This window comes from Indicator indicator, chromosome 2 (genome assembly GCF_027791375.1).
Source record: "Indicator indicator isolate 239-I01 chromosome 2, UM_Iind_1.1, whole genome shotgun sequence".
Taxonomy (NCBI): domain Eukaryota; kingdom Metazoa; phylum Chordata; class Aves; order Piciformes; family Indicatoridae; genus Indicator; species Indicator indicator.
Genome location: NC_072011.1, coordinates 58,426,379 through 58,443,540, shown reverse-complemented (window position 1 = coordinate 58,443,540; position 17,162 = coordinate 58,426,379). Strand labels below are relative to the sequence as shown.

The 17,162-nt window shown below is 47.5% G+C and overlaps 1 protein-coding gene across 1 annotated transcript in view; it reads left to right on the top strand.

Annotated features, from left to right (window-relative positions):
- LOC128976444 (phosphofurin acidic cluster sorting protein 2-like) overlaps positions 1-17,162 on the top strand; it is a 66,173-nt gene that overhangs the window by 22,751 nt on the left and 26,260 nt on the right. The gene's annotated exons all lie outside the window — the stretch shown is intronic.

Here is a 17,162-nt window from a genome sequence, read left to right as displayed (position 1 = left end):
GGGGGGTTGGAATTAGATGGTCTTTAAGGTCACAGTATCACAGTATATCAGAGGTTGGAAGGGACCTCAAGAGATCATCAGGTCCAGCCCCCCTGCCAGAGCAGGTCCCTTCCAACACAAACCATTCTATGATTCCGTGATTTTTTCCCCCCCCCCTTTCATATTCCATAGCTATTCACATTGCTGGGTTAATTCTCTTTTCTTGCAAGTGTCTATTTTACATTTCCTCTGTCAATGAAATGTTTCTCTTCTCCGTAGTAACAAGTGATAGGACAAGAGGAAATGGCTTCAAGTTGCACCAAGGGAAGTTTAGGTTGGATATTAAAAGAAAATTCTTCACTGGAAGGGTTCTCAAAGGCTGGAACAGGCTCCCCACGGAGGTGGTTGAATCCCCATCCCCAAGCAGAGATGTGGTGCTGAGGGTCATGGTTTAGCCCTAGGTGGTGGTAGAGTGAGGTAATGTTTGGACTCCTATGATCTTAAAGGTCTTTTCCAACCCAACCCATTCTATGATTCTGTGTGTACATCCAGAGTTTTTGTTTTGCAAGCATTCCATTGCAGAGTTTTTTTGTATCATCAAAAAGAGGCAGGACTTGCTGTCAAATTGGTGTATTGCAGAGGGAGGCAAAATCAGTGCTAGCAGAAATGGAGATCATAGAATCATAGAGTACTTTGGGTTAGAAGGGGCCTTAAAGATCATCTGATTCCAACCTCCCTGCCATGGGCAGGGGCACCTTTCACTAGACCAGGTTGCTCAAGGCCTTTTCTAACCTGGCCGTGAACACTTCCATGGAGGAGGCATCGACAACCTCCCTGGGCAACCTGTTCCAGTGTCCCACCACCAACTGGTAGATGAGTTTCACGTTTCAGCCTATCTCTGGAGCTTCTGGAGTAATTTGTACTTTCTGCCTGCTGGTTATTAGCAGTCAGAGGGGCTCACAGGAGCATTAAACTTACTAGCCCTTTCTAATCCAGTAGGCCAGAGGGTCAGTGGTGGTGTCTGACTCAGGCTTCAGCTAGGTGTTTAATAGCAGCTACTGAAGTTCAAGCTTTGAGAGATGGTATAAACAAGAAAGAAGTTAAAATGCCCCAGTTATGTTTCTGGGATTTTGGAAAATGCTGGAAGATTGCTGTGCTCTGGATTATTGTCAGCCTTTATAAAATGGACCTGAGGGCTACTCATTCCAGTAGCTCTGGTTTTATGTTTTTATTGTGTGTTGTGCTGAAGCAGCTCAGGCTGCTGTAGTAACAGGGAGCAAGCTGTTTGTGTTGCACACAACGTACCTGCTGCTCAGAAACCATTATGTGGAGTCTTCAAAAACTGCAAATTTATAGTTTCCTCACATGGAAAAAGGAATCAGCCATGGTGGCAGTTCAAAGATCTGTTTTATGGTACCCTCACAGCCTGGCCAGATGTCCCAGGTGCTCTGGTGTCTCTTGGAGATCTTCCATTCATAATATTGAGTTAGGCTGATCTTACTTAAGCTTGCAGTCCTGTTGCCAGAAAGCAGGACAGCTGGCTGCCATCCAAGTGCTAGAAGGGCTGTCTGAATTTGCTGGAGGTGGTGGTCTCAGGTGAGAGGGGTTTGTACAGTTGCTATGGCAACTTGCATAGACTCCCATAGGCCCCAGCCTGGTTCTTGGCTTCCCAATTGTTTTCTCTATTCATCATGCTTGTGAGTAGGGGGAGTTGGGGCTGAGCCTTGGGGCAGTGTGCCTGCTGGGCCTGGACAGGCTGGAGAGATGGGTGGGGAGGAACCCAGTGAAATTGAACAAGGGCAAGTGTAGAGTCCTGCATCTGGGGAAGAAGAGCCCCATGCATCAGTACAGGTTGGGGACTGACCCAACAGTTGCCTTGGGGAAAAGGACCTGTGAATGCTGGTAGACAGCAGGCTGACCATCAGCTAGCAATGTGCCCTTGTGGCCAAGAAAGCCAACCACATTCTGGGGTGCATTAAGAAAACTGTGTGGCCAGGAGGGGGTTCTCCTCCTGCTCTGCTCTGCCTTGGGGAGAGCTCATCTGCAGGATTGTGTACAGTTCTGCACTCCCCAGTTCAAGAAGGACAAGCAACTACTACAGAGTCCAGTGGAGAGCCACTAAGATGCTGAGGGGAGTGGGACATCTACCTTCTGAGGAGAGGCTGAGAGAGCTGGGGCTGTCTAGCCTGGAGAAGAGGAAAATGAGAGGGGATCTCATTCATGCTGATCAATAGCTAAAGGGTGAGCGTCAGGAGGATGGAGCCAGACTCTTCTCAGTGGTGTCAGTGACAGGACAAGTGGCAGTGGACACAAACTGGAACCCATGAGGTCTCACTTAACCATAAGGCAAAGCTTCTTCACTTTGTGGATGGCAGAGCCCTGGACCAGGCTGCCCAAAGTTTGCGGAGTCTCCTTCTCTGGAGGCATTCCAACCCCACCTGGGTATGTTCCTGTGTGATTTACTCTGGGTGCTCCTGCTGTAGCACGGGGGTTGGACTGTGTGATCTTCAGAGATCCCTTCCTACCCCTACCAGTCTGTGATTCTCTGATAAGCAAAGCACTTCTGTAGGGGTAGGAGCAGAGGGCACCACTTTTCCAGAGGGCATGCAGAGCTGTAGTGTCCTGTCTGCCTTCCCTCCCACCAGCTGGGCAGACTCACAAGAGCTGCTGCCTGCCTGCAGCCTTCCCTGCCTGCAGCCTTCCCTGCCTGCAGCCTTCCCTGCCTGCAGCCTTCCCTGCCTGCAGCCTTTTCTTGCTGATTCCTGCTGTAATTCTGGGAGTTTGTTGTCTCCCAGGTCAGAGTGAGGTAAGCCACAGTTTAAATCAAGCTTTTTGGAAGTGATTTGAAAGTTTGTGCTGTTTTCATTTGAGGTGTAAAAAATATTGGTAATTTAAGCAGAAATATGACTCTTAAAACAGTGCTTGCTGCAAGGGAGCTCTTTCCTCTCAAGTCTGGGTGGAGTGCAGTTCAAACAGGGCCTTGAGCTAAGACCTTGAAGGCAGAATTTTTAAAGCTCCCAAGGTAATTTAGGATGTAATGCTTCCTAGCTGAGATCCTCCCTGGAACATGCAACCTATACAGAACCACCCCCATCACTCCTGTGAGTTCAGCATGCAGCACTCCACATGCTCACAGATTTTTCCTCTGAAGCTCCAGTGCCTTCTTATGAGAATGCTTAGAAGGCCTTGGGTGGATATATCTTTAAGTGTGATATGATATGTGATATGAAGTGTGATATGATGATGTGAATCACCAGGGAGCAAATGAAACTTCCCACTTTATGTGGATGTTTTTCCAACAGAGAAGAAGTTGATTAACTAAATCACAGAATCACATAATGGTAGGGGTTGGAAGGGACCTTTGGAGATGGTCATCTTGTCCAGCTGCCTTGCTACCTTGGGTATGCTTAAATCAAAATGGGAAGCACATTGTAATATAGAGAAATTAAAGGCTGGAAAGAGATTAAATGTCTTTTTTGTTTATTTTAAATCAAATTTTGAACACATCCTTTTTATTATGCATTGGAACTGAAGTTTTCTTGTTTTCTCTTCAGGATCTGGTCACCCATCCCTGCATAACAGTCTTGTTCTCATGTTTCTTATGAGTTGCCCAGTACTACCCTGGGAAAGCTGAACATGCAGTGTTCATCAAAAGCTGTTGCAATGTTTATTTTTAAGTCTAGCAGCTTATGTATCACTGATGTATTTTTATGTAATCCTGATTCAAGGATAAAGCACAGAAATTTGTCCTGTTTCTGTGAAGTTTAAGAGCAATCAGGGAGAAAAACCTAAGCTTAGTGAAATGCTGCTTGGATTTCAAAGACAGCAAGAGTTGCTTATGTTTTGGGCCATGACCATAACCATTTTGAGTTAAAGATGCCAGACTGTGGACAGCAGAAATATCAGCTTCTCTTGGCAGCTTAGGGAAGCTGAAAACATCGACATATTTGGACCTGACCCTTTAGTTCCCATCATAACCTCTCAGTGATGCATGGTGAGGGCTGGAAGATGTTTAACACCTGCAGGAATCACAGAATCACAGAATGTTAGGGGCTGGAAGGGACCTTGAAAGATCATCCAGTCCAAACCACCTGCCATAGCAGGATCACCTAGAGCAGATCACACAGGAACACATCCAGGCAGGTCTTGAATATCTCCAGGGAGGGAGACTCCACAACCCCCCTGGGCAGCCTGTTCCAGTGTTCTGTCACCCTCACAGTGAAATAATTCTTCCTCCTGATTCCATGGAACTTCCTATGCCTCAACTTCCACCCATTGCCCCTTGTCCTGTCATTGGGCATCACAGAGCAGAGCCTGGCTCCATCCTCATGGCACTCACCCTTCACATATTTATAAACATGAATGAGGTCAACTCTCAGTCTCCTCCTCTCCAAGCAAAAGAGCCCCAGCTCCCTCAGTGTCTCCTCATAAGGAAGATGTTCCACTCCCTTAATCATTTTTGTGGCTCTGTGCTGGACTCTTTCAAGCAGTTCCATGAGGTGCTTCTTGAACTGAGTGGCCCAGAACTGGACACAATATTCCAGATGTGGCCTCACCAGGGCAGAGTGGAGAGGGAGGGACCTGTTGAATGCAGAGGGTTATTTTATCCTGTATACTCAGCAGATAAAAGTGACAGAGCCAGATGTGTCACAGACATTGCAGAGCTTTTTTGCAGCTTCTGAGGAGTCTGTAGCCTTAATGTAATGGTGGCAGCTCCATCTTTGTCTAGGAGGAAGGTTGATCTCAGCATCCCTATCTTCAGCTACTTTACATAGGAAGTTATCCATGCACAGCAATGTGCCCTTGTTCCAAGAAGGCAAATGTTATCCTGGGGTGCTTTAAGAAGAATGTGGCCAGCAGGTCAAGGGGCCTTCCCCTCTACTCTGCCCTGGGGAGGCCTCATCTGGAATATTGTGTCCAGTTCTGGACTCCCTGGTTCAAGGAGGACAAGAACTTGCTGGAGAGGGTACAGTAAAGGGCTACAAAGGTGATTTGGGAATTGGAACATCTTATGAGAAAAAATTGAGAGTCTTGGGGGGCTTTTTAGTTTGGAAAAGAGAAGCCTGAGAGGAGATGTTATTAAAAGGTGGGTGTCCAGAAGAAGGGGCCACTATCTTTTCAGTGGTGTCCTGTGAAAGGACAAGGGGCAATGGAAACAAACTGGAACCCAGGAACACCTCAGCACAAGGGAAGAGTTTTTTACTGTGGGGGTGGTGGAGCCCTGGACCAGGCTTCCCAGAGAGGTTGTGGAGTCTCCTTTTCCAGAGACTGTGAAGATACATCTGGATGTGTTCCTGTGTGACCTGCCCTTGGTGATCCTGCTTTGGCAGGGGGGTTGGACTCGATGGTCTTCAGAGGTCCCTTCCAACCCCTACTATTCTATCCTATGATTTGTGCTGTATCAGCTCACCCCTTGCATGTTTTAAGAGTGATAGTAGATGGTGCTTTCTGGTAATAAAGATATTTTTCTGAGACTAGATAGCTGCCAGATGGACATGCACTTCTGATAATTTTGTGGCACCTGGTCGCTGCAGTAGTTGTTCTCTTTAAGCCATCCAAGCCACACAGTTCACTTAAAGTACCTTTTGATTTAGTTTTATACAGCCTTGAGCCTGGAGATGTTTTGGGTATTGTATGTGTGTCATAAAATAACAGAGAAGCAAACACGTCCTCGGGACTTGAATACTTGCAGAGCCTTTTAGTGATCTCAGAAACCACAGAGTGTGGTGTTACTCAGTTCCCAGATGGAGATGCCTTGTAGTGCCTGTGGGAAATGTTCCAGCACACAGCACGCAGCCTGGGTGCTGCAGAGACCATACATGGATGTTTACTGAATGCTACACAAGCAGACAATTGTTTCACTTGGAAAAGACCTCGAAGGTCATCAGGTCCAACCATCAGCCCAACACTGCCATGGCCATTAAACCATGTCCCTAAGTGCCATGCCTGCACATTTCTAGAACATCTCCAGGGATGGTGACTCCACCACCTCCCTGGGCAGGCTGTTCCTGAAGCCTGGCCACTTTCAGGAAAGAAAATTTTCCTAATATCCAACCTAAACCTCCCCTGGCACAGTTTCAGGCAGCACAAGTTCTGTTCTTCAGTGTGGGCAGAAGGCTGGGCACACAGCAGTGTCTGTACAGTTAACTCAGTGTGTGAAGAGGAGGTGTGCAGGGAGAGCTCTTGCACATTTGAATTGGCTTTGCAGTCCATTTTGTGTCTCCTGGGTATATCAAAAACACACCTGGGTGTCCTTCCCAAACTCCTGTGGGGATGATGAGAAGTGTAGTAGACCAAGGGACAGGGAATGATGGTGAGGGAGCAGAACTGTTGTTACATGTTTCTGCTTTTGCTGTTTCAGAGTCATCTTAAATATTTGTGTCACATCTCAACTGTGTTCTGCCTCTTACTTGCCAAGGCTGGTTGCCGTAGTCACCAGGGCTTTGGTAACTAGGACAACATGATTGAGCAGATAAAGGTAGAAATAATGGTAATAACTTTCTCAACTGTTTCTGAAATCAGCTTCTATGAACAAATACCATGGAGGTGGGTGACTTGTGGCAGCAGTCTGTTCTCCCTTTCTGTCTGACACAGCCTGAAATTCTCCTGGCAGCACCACCCTACCAGAGCTGTGTTCCAGTTGCCCTCTTGCAACAGGAAACAAGCCCTTCAGCAACGTGAGCATTGCTGACCGCTTCCTTCCTGGAGCTTGGAAGCCTGAGCTGAAGCTGGAGCAGAGTCTCAGGGTATCTAAGGCAAGCTCTTGGGGGCCAGCACTTGTTTGCCCACCAACTTGGTGGCAGATCCTGAGTGGGAGTGTGTCTGCTAGGATGGGGTGGAGGCTGGCTGACAGTGTTGGGAGTAACTGGTGGCTGCTATAAAGTCAGTTTCTTCCATAGATACTGTCCTCTCCTGGAATAATTATCTATTTGTGGCTGAACCCTCCCCAAGATATCCATGCAGCCTAATGAAAAGCTTAACTTCAAGATCTGAGTCTTAAAAATAACTGTTCTGATGGGATCCCTCTGTCAAACAGCACCTAGACTAGGGCTGCAGAGGATGCTTCTGCAGTGAATGTAGTGTTCCAGTTTGAGCAAGTATCCCAGTATCTAATTTTAAGAACAGTGCCTCCTAATTTGCATAATGTGTGGTTTTTAAACTTCTGCAGCCTTACCTACTGCTTTTTTTTATCACTGGTCACCCTTTGGATGCAGACCTTGAAAGTCTTCTACAGGCTACTGGAGCATGTTCCTTGACAGTGTTCTTAAGCTTCAGGTGATACCTGGACTTGCAGCTATTGAGGGTTGTGTGAGTACAGTGGGTTTATGGTGCTGACCTGAAAGCAGTTGACTGCTGACAGTAGAGCTCTAGACTGAAGGTGGGTGCTGTGAGTGCCCTCTGAGGAGTAACTACAGATCCAAGGCTGCCCTTAGCACATTGCCCTGGTTGTGGCTCTCCAGGACTCTGGAGAGCAGCACCTTTGTCACCAAAGAAACAGTGACTGCATTTCACAGCTGCTGAAGATTTTTGTTGTTGTTGTTTTATTTTGTTTCTGAGTAAAGCATGAATTTTCAGACTTCCTGGTCATGAGCATGCTGATGTGCTTAGTTGTGCCTGGCCACTTGGCTGAGATGCATCTGTGTCTCAAATGTGTTTTCTGATGCTTTGGATCTTTGTCCAGAAGCTTTTAAAGTATCCAAGGATGCTGAGATTTCAGGCTGGCTGCAGTACTTTGAGAGGGTATTGGAAACAGGTCTTAGTTCATCCCTTTCTGCTGAGCTCGGCTGGCTGGCTGGCTCTGTGCTGCCTATCTGTCCTTTTTCCAGGAGCCCATTCACTTGACTGTGTTTTCTCTGTGTACAGGGAGGTGCACAACAGATGACTCTGTGGAGGAGCAACATCAGTGCTCCATGGTTAAGAGCTGTAAATGCTCTTACAACAGAGATATACTTGGGCAGCATTGAAGAAGGCTAAGTTAAAGATACTTGTGTAGCCTTGCTTTAGTTGTGCTGTCTTATTGGCCTTGGCAGTTGGAATCAGTGAACATTTTCATGCAGTTTGAGACTGCAGAGCCTTTAACAAAACAGGGCAACAGGTAATCTGAGTATCTGATGGTAGAGTTAGATAAGGACATTGAGTCCAACCATTAAAGGTCTTTTCCAACTGAATCCATTCTATGATCTATAGGAACTTGTCCAGCCTCCTCCACTGTGTAGGTCGAGTGGCATCTGCCACAGAAAGATGTGCATGGTTAGGTAGAAACAGCTCAGCAGCTTTGGGATGGTGGCAAGCTGGACATTTCTTCCAGGAGGGGCTATTTCTGAAGCTGACTGATGAGGAGAAGCAGTGTAGTGCTTGCAGTCATCCCTATGCTCAAAGGGCAGCTGCTTTGTAGTACCAGGTAAGCTGCAGCTCCTTACTGTGGCGTATATGAGATAGCTCTGGTGTGTCTGTGACACTGACAGGTTGGGGTGACTGTCAAGGTCCTTCTAGGCAGATCTCAGGGTTCCCATTTCATCCTCTGATCTTGCTTTGGGCACTGGATACACAAAATGATGGTTCCCACAGAGAGCTACAGGATGATTAAGGAACTTGGAAAACTTCCCCTATGAAGAAAGACTGAGAGACCCGGGGCTGTTTACTCTGGAGAGGGCTGAGAGGGGATCTTATTAACGTCTATCAATATCTGAGGGGTGGGTGTCAAGGTGGAGGTGCCAGTCTATTTTTGGTGGTGCCCAGTAACAGGACAAGGAACAACTGGTATAAGCTGGATCTCAGGAAGTTCTACCTCAACATAAGGAGGAACTCCTTTCCTGCGAGGGTAGTGGTGCACTGGAGCAGTCTGCCCAAAGAGGTTGTGGAGTTTCCTTCACTGGAGACTTTCAAGACCTGCCTGGCTGTGTTTCTGCCCTATGTGAAACTGCCTTGGTAGGGGGGTTGCATTAGATGATCTCCAGAGGTCCCTTCCAACCCCTAACATCCTATGATTCTCTTGTGATTTTAACAACTATACTTTTCATAGCTTCCCCCACTCTTCAGGCAAGGGTCCTTGCATTGTTTGTGGCTTGCACAGTGGCCTCACTGGTCTAGATAAGTGAGTTAGAGACCTGTGAATCAGAGAGGTTAAAAACCTGTTGGGAAACTCCATGCAAAAATGTAAGCTCATTTTCAGTCTGCCCGGATACCTTTTGCTTTTGCCTGGGAATTTGTCTACAGAGCTCCAGAGGTGGTGGGTGAGAAGCAGTGCTTCCAGCAGTGCTGCAGGATGAAGGGACAGGTGGATTCCAAATTACAAAGTGATGAAAAGGGATTTAAAGTAAAACTAATGGGGAAAGCTGTGAGCAGATACTGAATGCATCTGGAAAAACTGCATAGCAGCTTTGTGAAAACAGCAGTGGTCCAGCCTGTGCAGATCCTGGACATGAGAATACTGTCATCATGTTTTGGTGGAGCATTTTCCTGTTGCTGACTTTTTCTAGCACAAAGCAGCAGGACCAGACTGTAGAATGGCATTATGAGGTGCCAGGTTTGCATCTGGCTTGACTCAAATTAAATGTTGGCAGGAAAAGAATTTTGTTGGAAAATATGCAGTTCCCAAGAGTGTTTTAGTCTTGTCTTTTAGCTTTTCAACCTGTTGGGCAACTTCATTTGGTGTTTATGGAAGAGTAGAAGAATAAAAAACAAAACTAAACATTGCTGGGTATAAGCAGGGTGCATCCAAGTTTGGGGCATAAGTTCATCAACCCAGGGGCTGGGCAACAGGTTTAAGATTTTTCTGAACTCAGAGACTTACTGTGTTTAACCTGGTTTGCCTATATTGCTCTTCTGCATGTGTTGGTGATTTGGGTTTTAATAAACTGAGTCTGTAGAAATGCTGGGTCATCAAAAAATTAAAGAAAAGAAAATAAGAATTAAAGTCCACACGGATTCATGTGACAAATATGAGCAGCACCTTCTAATTCTGATAATTTACTACTCCCTTTGCAACAGATTGTTTCTGGCTTTTGCATAGATGAATGGCAAGAGAAAAGACTGCGAGGAGTAGATAAGAACTGAAAAACTGAACAAAAATCAGCCTTACAAGCATCAAAATGGGTCAGTTCAGGCAGCACTAATCCTGCTTGGGAGTTTGTGATGCTGGGAAGGCCTGACACCTCTGTAGCAGCTGCTCTTTGCTCTCACAGTTAGACCAGCCAGATTGGCAAGAATGACCCTGAGATCAAAGTGGGAAGGATGCATCTTGTGTGTCATTTGCTTTCCAGGCTGGCAGAGTATGGGGGAGCCCTCAGTCCACAGCAGGGATCATAGAATGGCTTGAGTTCGAAGGGAGCTTAAAGATCATCTAGTTTCAACCCCCCTGCCATGGGCAGGGTCACCTTCCACTGGGCCAGCTTGCTCAAGACCTTGTCCAGACAGGTCTTAAACACTTTCAGGGATGAGATGTCCACAGCCTCCCTGGGCAACCTATGCCAGTGTCTCACCACCCTCACTGGAAAGAATTTCTTCCTAATATCCTGTCTGAATCTCCCCTCTTCCAGCATCAATCCATTCCCCCTCATGCTGTCACTACAAGCCCTTGTCAAAAAGTCCCTCCCCAGCTTTCTTGTAGGCCCCTTCAGGTATTGGAAGGCTGCAATAGGGTCTCCCCAGCCATTCTTTCATTAGAAACGCAGCATTAGGAGTAGTTCAGATCTTCTCTCATGTGCACTCGCTGTATGTTGACATTGTGGCAGCACAAAAGCAGCTGAAAGCCTGCAGTAGATCTAGTAGAAAAGGACTCTGCACCCTGAGCACAGCACTACTGCTGATCTGTCAACCTCTCCTCATGTGACTCCTTATTTAGGGCTAGTGTACACCCAGTAAATGCACCTTGGCTGATCTCTTTTAGAAAGGATGCTTCAAAAGCACAACCTGTTAGAACCTTGTGAAGGAAACAGTGGTTGGGCCAAGCACAGATCTGGCTACAGTTCAGCTAAAGCTGTCAGATACCAGCTCTGAAAGCTTGAGGAAGAGGATGATTTTACACATCATGTTAGGTGTTTAGAAAGATGTTTTTAAATATATTGATTTATACCCTGCTAGATAAATGCAACAAATCTCTTCTGTTAATGATGAATTCTGTAATGCCTTCCAGCCCAAATTAGTGAATCCATTAATCACAGGATCACAGAATGGTAGGGATCAGAAGGTACCTCTGCTTCTTCAGTGCCTGTGTCCTGTGCAAAAAGAGGTTCCTTGCTTCTTTGGCAGTCACCTTTGTCGGTTTGTGGATAAGTTTTGGATAGTTTTGCAGGGTTCTTCTAAAGCTACTGCTCCACTGCTGTGTACAGTGTAGCCCCAAATCATGGAATCATGGAATGGATCACAGAAGATCCCCCCCTCTCAGCCTTCATTTCTCCAGGCTAAACATCCCCAGGTCTCTCAGCCTTTCCTCATAAGGCAGTGTTTCAGTCCCTTAATCACCCTCGTAGCTCTCCCTTGGACACTCTGTAGTATATCCGTGGCTCTTGTCAACTGGGGAGCCCAGGACTGGACACAATACTCCAGATGTGGTCCCACTAGGGCAGAGTAGAAGGGGAGGACAAACTCCCTTGACCTGCTGGCCATGCTCTTCTTAATGCACCCCAGGGCAGCATTGGCCTGATTGGCCACAAGAGCACATTGCTGTCTCATGGATAACTTACTGTCCAAGGTCTAATGGTTCTATGATCCATTACCAGACAGTGCTTAATCCTCCCTCACACCTGACTGCTCTCACACAATTAGTAAGCAGCTCTGATAGGTGTTGCTGGTGGTCACCAATAGTTGCATTTGCTGGCTGAGATGCACATGGTCTTGTCCCTTTTCTGAACCTCCTTATCTTGTAGGTGCATTTAACCCACCCTACTGCCTTTTCCTGGCTGTTTTATCTCTGTGGGGTGTGACCTGCTCCTTCCTGTGCATCTGTTGAGTAGCTGTGGTAGTGCAATGCTATGAAATACACATCTGAGCACAGAGGAGTGCCAAAAGCTCTTGACAGAGAGAAAGATGTTCCTGGGAAGCCTCTGGGTGGCAGTCAGAGCTCCTGGGCAGAGCTGGTCCTTGCAATGAGAAAGCTGCTTATGCATGTGTTTAGTAGAGCAGCTGGCTGCAGCCAGCTTGGGGGCAAATTGTTCACTGAGCTCAAACTGTGCTGAGATCATCTGCCTAGAGATTAAAGAGCAGGGCACACTTCTAAGGGCTTGATTGGAGCAAGGCATGCCTGATTAAATATGCACACAGAGTGAGATGGTGATGGGTAGTGGAGCTAAGAATGGACTGCCCAGTCAGTTGAGAAGGGTGAGGGCTGTTGGGTTAGGCTTTCTGTTCTGTGAGGATAGGAAAAATCAAATAAAGGAAGTGGTTCAGTTCAGCACAGTGGTGCTGAGCTCCTGTTGAATGTGCTGTACTGACAGGGTTTGTACTGACTTCTGAGCAGAGGCTGCAGTCTGTCTGGAATAGCACAAGGCTGTGAGGAGGACTCTGGGCAGCTGCAAGCAGCCAGTCCTGAAGACAAGGAAAGGTAGATTTGTCCACCTGCAGGACACTGTTTCCTTCCCTTTGCCTCCCAGTTGTTCTGACTGAGGTTGGCATCTTGCTCTTAGTAAGCCAAGACTGGTGGTGTTTGCTGTTCCCAGCATGCCTTTGCTGTTGAAAACTTAGCTGATGATTGTGAGCTGATAGTGTTGACAAGCATGCATGGAGAGCCAGTGCTGGGAAAGGTGGATCTGCTCAGATGCTTATAGGTGGCATGGGAACTGCAGGCAAAACACAAGGATCCCCTTAAAGGGTGGGTGTCAGGAGGATGGGACCAGGCTTTTTTCAGTGGTGCCCCATGACAGGACAAGGGGGTAATGGGCACAAATTTGAACATAGAAAGTTCCATGTAAACACGAGGAGGAACTTCTTTAAGGGTGGCAGAGCACTGGAACAGGCTGCCCAGAGAGAGAGATTGAATCTCTCTCTGGGGAAAGGTGATTGAATCTCTCTCTGGGGAAACAGAGAGGTGATTGAATCTCTCTCTGGGGAAACATTCAAAACCCACCTGGACATGTTCTCGTGTGACCTTCTCTAGGTGAATCTGCCTTGGCAGGGGGTTGGACTCTGATCTCTAGAGATCCCTTCCAACTCCCACCATTCTGTGAGGCTGTGCTCCTGACTGCTGCCACTTGAAGAAATTGGTGCAAATGTTCAGGAAAATAATCCTGCCTGGAGAGTGAGTCACCACTCGCCTGTGGTCAGCAAGCCAAACACCAAATTCTGCTGCTGGCACCCTGGATACCAGCAGAAAAATGTTAACATGTCTGCTCAAAAGAAGTGTGAGACCTGCTTTTGAGGTTTTATACCCCATTTCTGACCAGGTGGGCCATTCAAAGAGCCGTTGTTGCTGACTTGTTTTACCCTCTAGCCTTCATCTTCCACAATAAGGTCACCTCAGAGCCTTCTCTTCTCCAGACAGAACAGATCAAGTCCAACCCTCCTGCCAAAGCAGGATCACCTATGGCAGGTCATCAATTTGGCAGGGGGTTTGGACTTGATCCCCAAAGGTCCCTTCCAACCCCAGTGATTCTAGGTTTTCAAAGTATGACTTCAGTGTCTAAGAACATACTGAAGAAAATTTCACTTTGGAGGTTTTCCTGCTATCAGACAGCCAACTCAATGACTTCCTGAGTTTGATCCTTTCCCTTCTCACCCCAACCCCATTTTATTTTGATGTAATTCTGATGCTGAACTGCAAGGAAGTTAGTGCTTGCTTAGCTAAGCTGAGTGACTGTGCCTGTCATGCCCCTTAGGCAGGGCTGGTGCTGTGTGTTTGTGTGTATGTTCATGCCTTCATCTTGGTGTTACCATCACCTGGTAAGAGGATGAGGAATAATGGATGTAAGCTAGAACACAGAAAGTTCCACCTCAACATGAGGAGAAACTTCTTTACTGTGAGGGGCATGGAGCACTGGAACAGGCTGCCCAGAGAGGTTGTGGAGTCTCCTTCTCTGGAGACTTTCAAAGCCATCCTGGATGTGTTCTTGTGTGGCCTGCCCTAGGTGGCCCTGCTTTTGGCAGGGGGGTTGGACCTGATGATCTCTGGATGTCTCTTCCAACCCCTACCATTCTGTGATTCTGTGAATGTGTGGTTGTGCATGGGAACTCCCATTCCTTACCTCCTCAGCCAGCAGCAGTGGTGCTCCTGCTTTGTACCAGGTTGAACAAGGAGGTAGAACAGAACAAGTGAAAAGGAAGAGCTCTGCTTTGTTTTGTTGTGTGCTTAAAAAGGAAAGGGGAAGGAGATTTCTGGGTGATTGTCTATTGCAGTTTGTGATGAAAAGAAGTCAGCATCTTTGAGGATAATACCAGGACCTGGGGGTGCTGGTTCACAGCCATCTGAACATGAGCCAACAGTGTGCCCAGGTGGCCAAGAAAGCCAACAGCATCCTGGCCTGGATCAGGAATCGTAGGGCCAGCAGGAGTAGGGAAGTGATTGTGTCCCTGTACTCAGCACTGGTGAGACTGCACCTCAGATACTGGGTTCAGATTTGGGCATTTCAAGAAGGACATTGAGGTACTGGAGTGTGTCCAGAGAAGGATATCAAAGCTGATGAAGGGTCTGGAGAGCAGGTCTCATGAGGGACCTGCAGTTTAGTCTGTAGAGAAGAAGGCTGAGGGGAGACCTCTCTACAACTCCCTGAAAGGAGGCTGGAGCGAGGTGGGGGTTGGTCTCTTCTCCTTAGCATCAGTTGCTAGAAGTACTGAAGTTCCAGGAGGCTGTCAAACTGTCCTGTTGGAGCTCATTTTTCTTGTTGGTGTGAGTCACTGTTGACTGTCAGAGCGTTACAGGATATCACAGAATACATCTGGATGTAAGAGACCTCAAAGATCATCAACCCTTTACCCAGCACTGAAGGACTGTCCCTAAGTGCCAGGCTGCTTTAACACCTCCAGGGACAGTGCCTCCAGGTTCAGAGAGCCAAACCATTCTGGTCACTGTGGCTCGATCCTGTCCTGTGGAGATCTGCAGGGATTAGTGTGAGACCCATTGCTGTCCAGTAGTGGAGCTAAACAGCCGGCAGTGGCACAAATCTGGGTGGTGGAGAGATTGGTTAAGTAACAGATCAAAAGAGGGTCATCAGGGACAGCTGAGCTGCTAGGGAGCACTCTTTGAAAAACTGTGTGCTCTTGTGTTGCAAGTAAATAACATTTAGAATCCAGAACACACCTGCTGAGCCCAGGGGCCAGGGCAGTGGTGTCTGAGAAAGCAGTTTTGAGCAAGGATTGGAGTTCCAGCTATACCTCAGCTAATGAGATCCTTGAATGCTGAAGTGTGAAAAGAGGATGGAAGGGAAGTGATTGTCTCCCTCTACTCTGCTCTCCTGAGACCCCACCTGGAGTACTGCATCCAGTTCAGGGGTCCCCGACATAAGAAGGGCATCGAATGTTGGAGCAGGTCCAGAGGAGGGCCACAAAGATGATCAGAGGGCTGGAGCACCTCCCTGATGGGGACAGACTTGGTAGAATTTGGGCTATTCAGCCTGGAGAAGAGAAGGCTCCAGGGAGACCTTAGAGTAGCCTTACAGTACCTGAAGGGGGCCTGCAAGAAAGCCAGGAAGAGACTTTTGACAAGGGCTTGTAGAGATAGGATGAGGGGGAATGGCATTGAGCTGGAAGAGAGCAGATTTAGACTGGATATTAGGAAGAAATTCTTTCCAGTGAGGGTGGTGAGACACTGGAACAGGTTACCCAGGGAGGCTGTGGATGCCCCCTCCCTGGAGATGTTCAAGGCCAGGTTGGATGAAGCCTTGAACAGTCAGGTCTAGTGGAGGGTGTCCTTGCCAGTGCAGGGGGAGTTGGAACTGGGTGATCTTCAATGTCCCTTCCAACCCAAACCATTCTGTGAATCTGTGAAACCAGGGCCAGAGTATAGGATCTTCCACTATGTAAAAGAGATCTAAAACCTGTAGACAGGTAGAAAAGGAAGAAAGAAGTTTTAAAGTCCTTTCTAGGAGATGCAAGAGCTGCCCAAGTGGGCAGAGCTGATCTGTATGCAGGTATTGATGGTAGCCCCGAGTGCCTCAGGGAGGAGCATGAAGGAGCTAATGAGTGAATTAATTTGGCTAAGGAGTGTGTTTTTACAGCCAGGATAACTGCCAGGTGGAATTTTAATAGTTCAGTATCCTCAAATTAAGACTGGATGTCCTTATGGAAGGTTGAATCTTCTGGGGATATCTTTGCCATGCAGGTAACTATCACAACTAGATCAGTGCTATAGGGAAAATTTGAGATGATGTTCTGTCCTCATCTTACACATTCAAGCCTCATTCTTTTCTGTGGCTTGTCTAGGAACTAGGAGCAGTAAAAGACAACACTAGCTAGTGGTGGTGTTAGCTAAGCTTAAACTCTCATCAAGCTTTTCCTTAGCAGATCTGGTGTAGTTTCTGTGCACTCAATCCTGTCCTCCCTGCTTCCTTATCTTTGGCCATGCTCCCTGTGTCTCACACCTAACCTTGCCTAAGTATTTCTGGGGAGTGAGAAGCTTACCTTAGGGGATAAAAAACTCACCCCTCCCACAAGCAGAGGCTCAGAGAGGAAGGGTGAAGAGAGATCACTGATTGCAGTGCTGGGATGCAGAGGGTATGGGAGCCTTTGAGTGCTGTAGCCCTGGGCTTTGGCTGAAAGAATCCAGACTTTCTGGCAAAGAGGTGGGCAGAGGTTACCTGTACTCCCATCTGATTTCTGGTCTGCCTCATACCCTGCTATCCCAATGCAAAGAACTGAGCAGCAGGGCTCCATCAGCAAGAAGTTCTTTACTGTGAGGGTGGTGGAGCACTGGAACAGGTTGCCCAAGGAGGTGGTTGAGGCCCCTACCCTGGAGGTATTCAAGGTGAGGCCCTGGGCAACCTGATCTAGTTGGGGATGTCCCTGCTGACTGTGGGGAGGTCACACTGGATGACCTTTGGAGGTCCCTTCTGGCCTGGACCATTCTGTGATCACAGTCCAGGAAACTTTCTATACAAGCTAAAATCATTTTAGCAGGCAGGGCAGGAACTTAGTAGGAGGTGAGTGCTTGCTAGCCCTAAACCTGCCCTGCAGTATGGCTGCTGTCCTTCCCTTTCCAGTAGCATTCCACCTCTGGGCTGCTCTGCACCCTTGCTGTGCATTAGCATAGCAAGAGC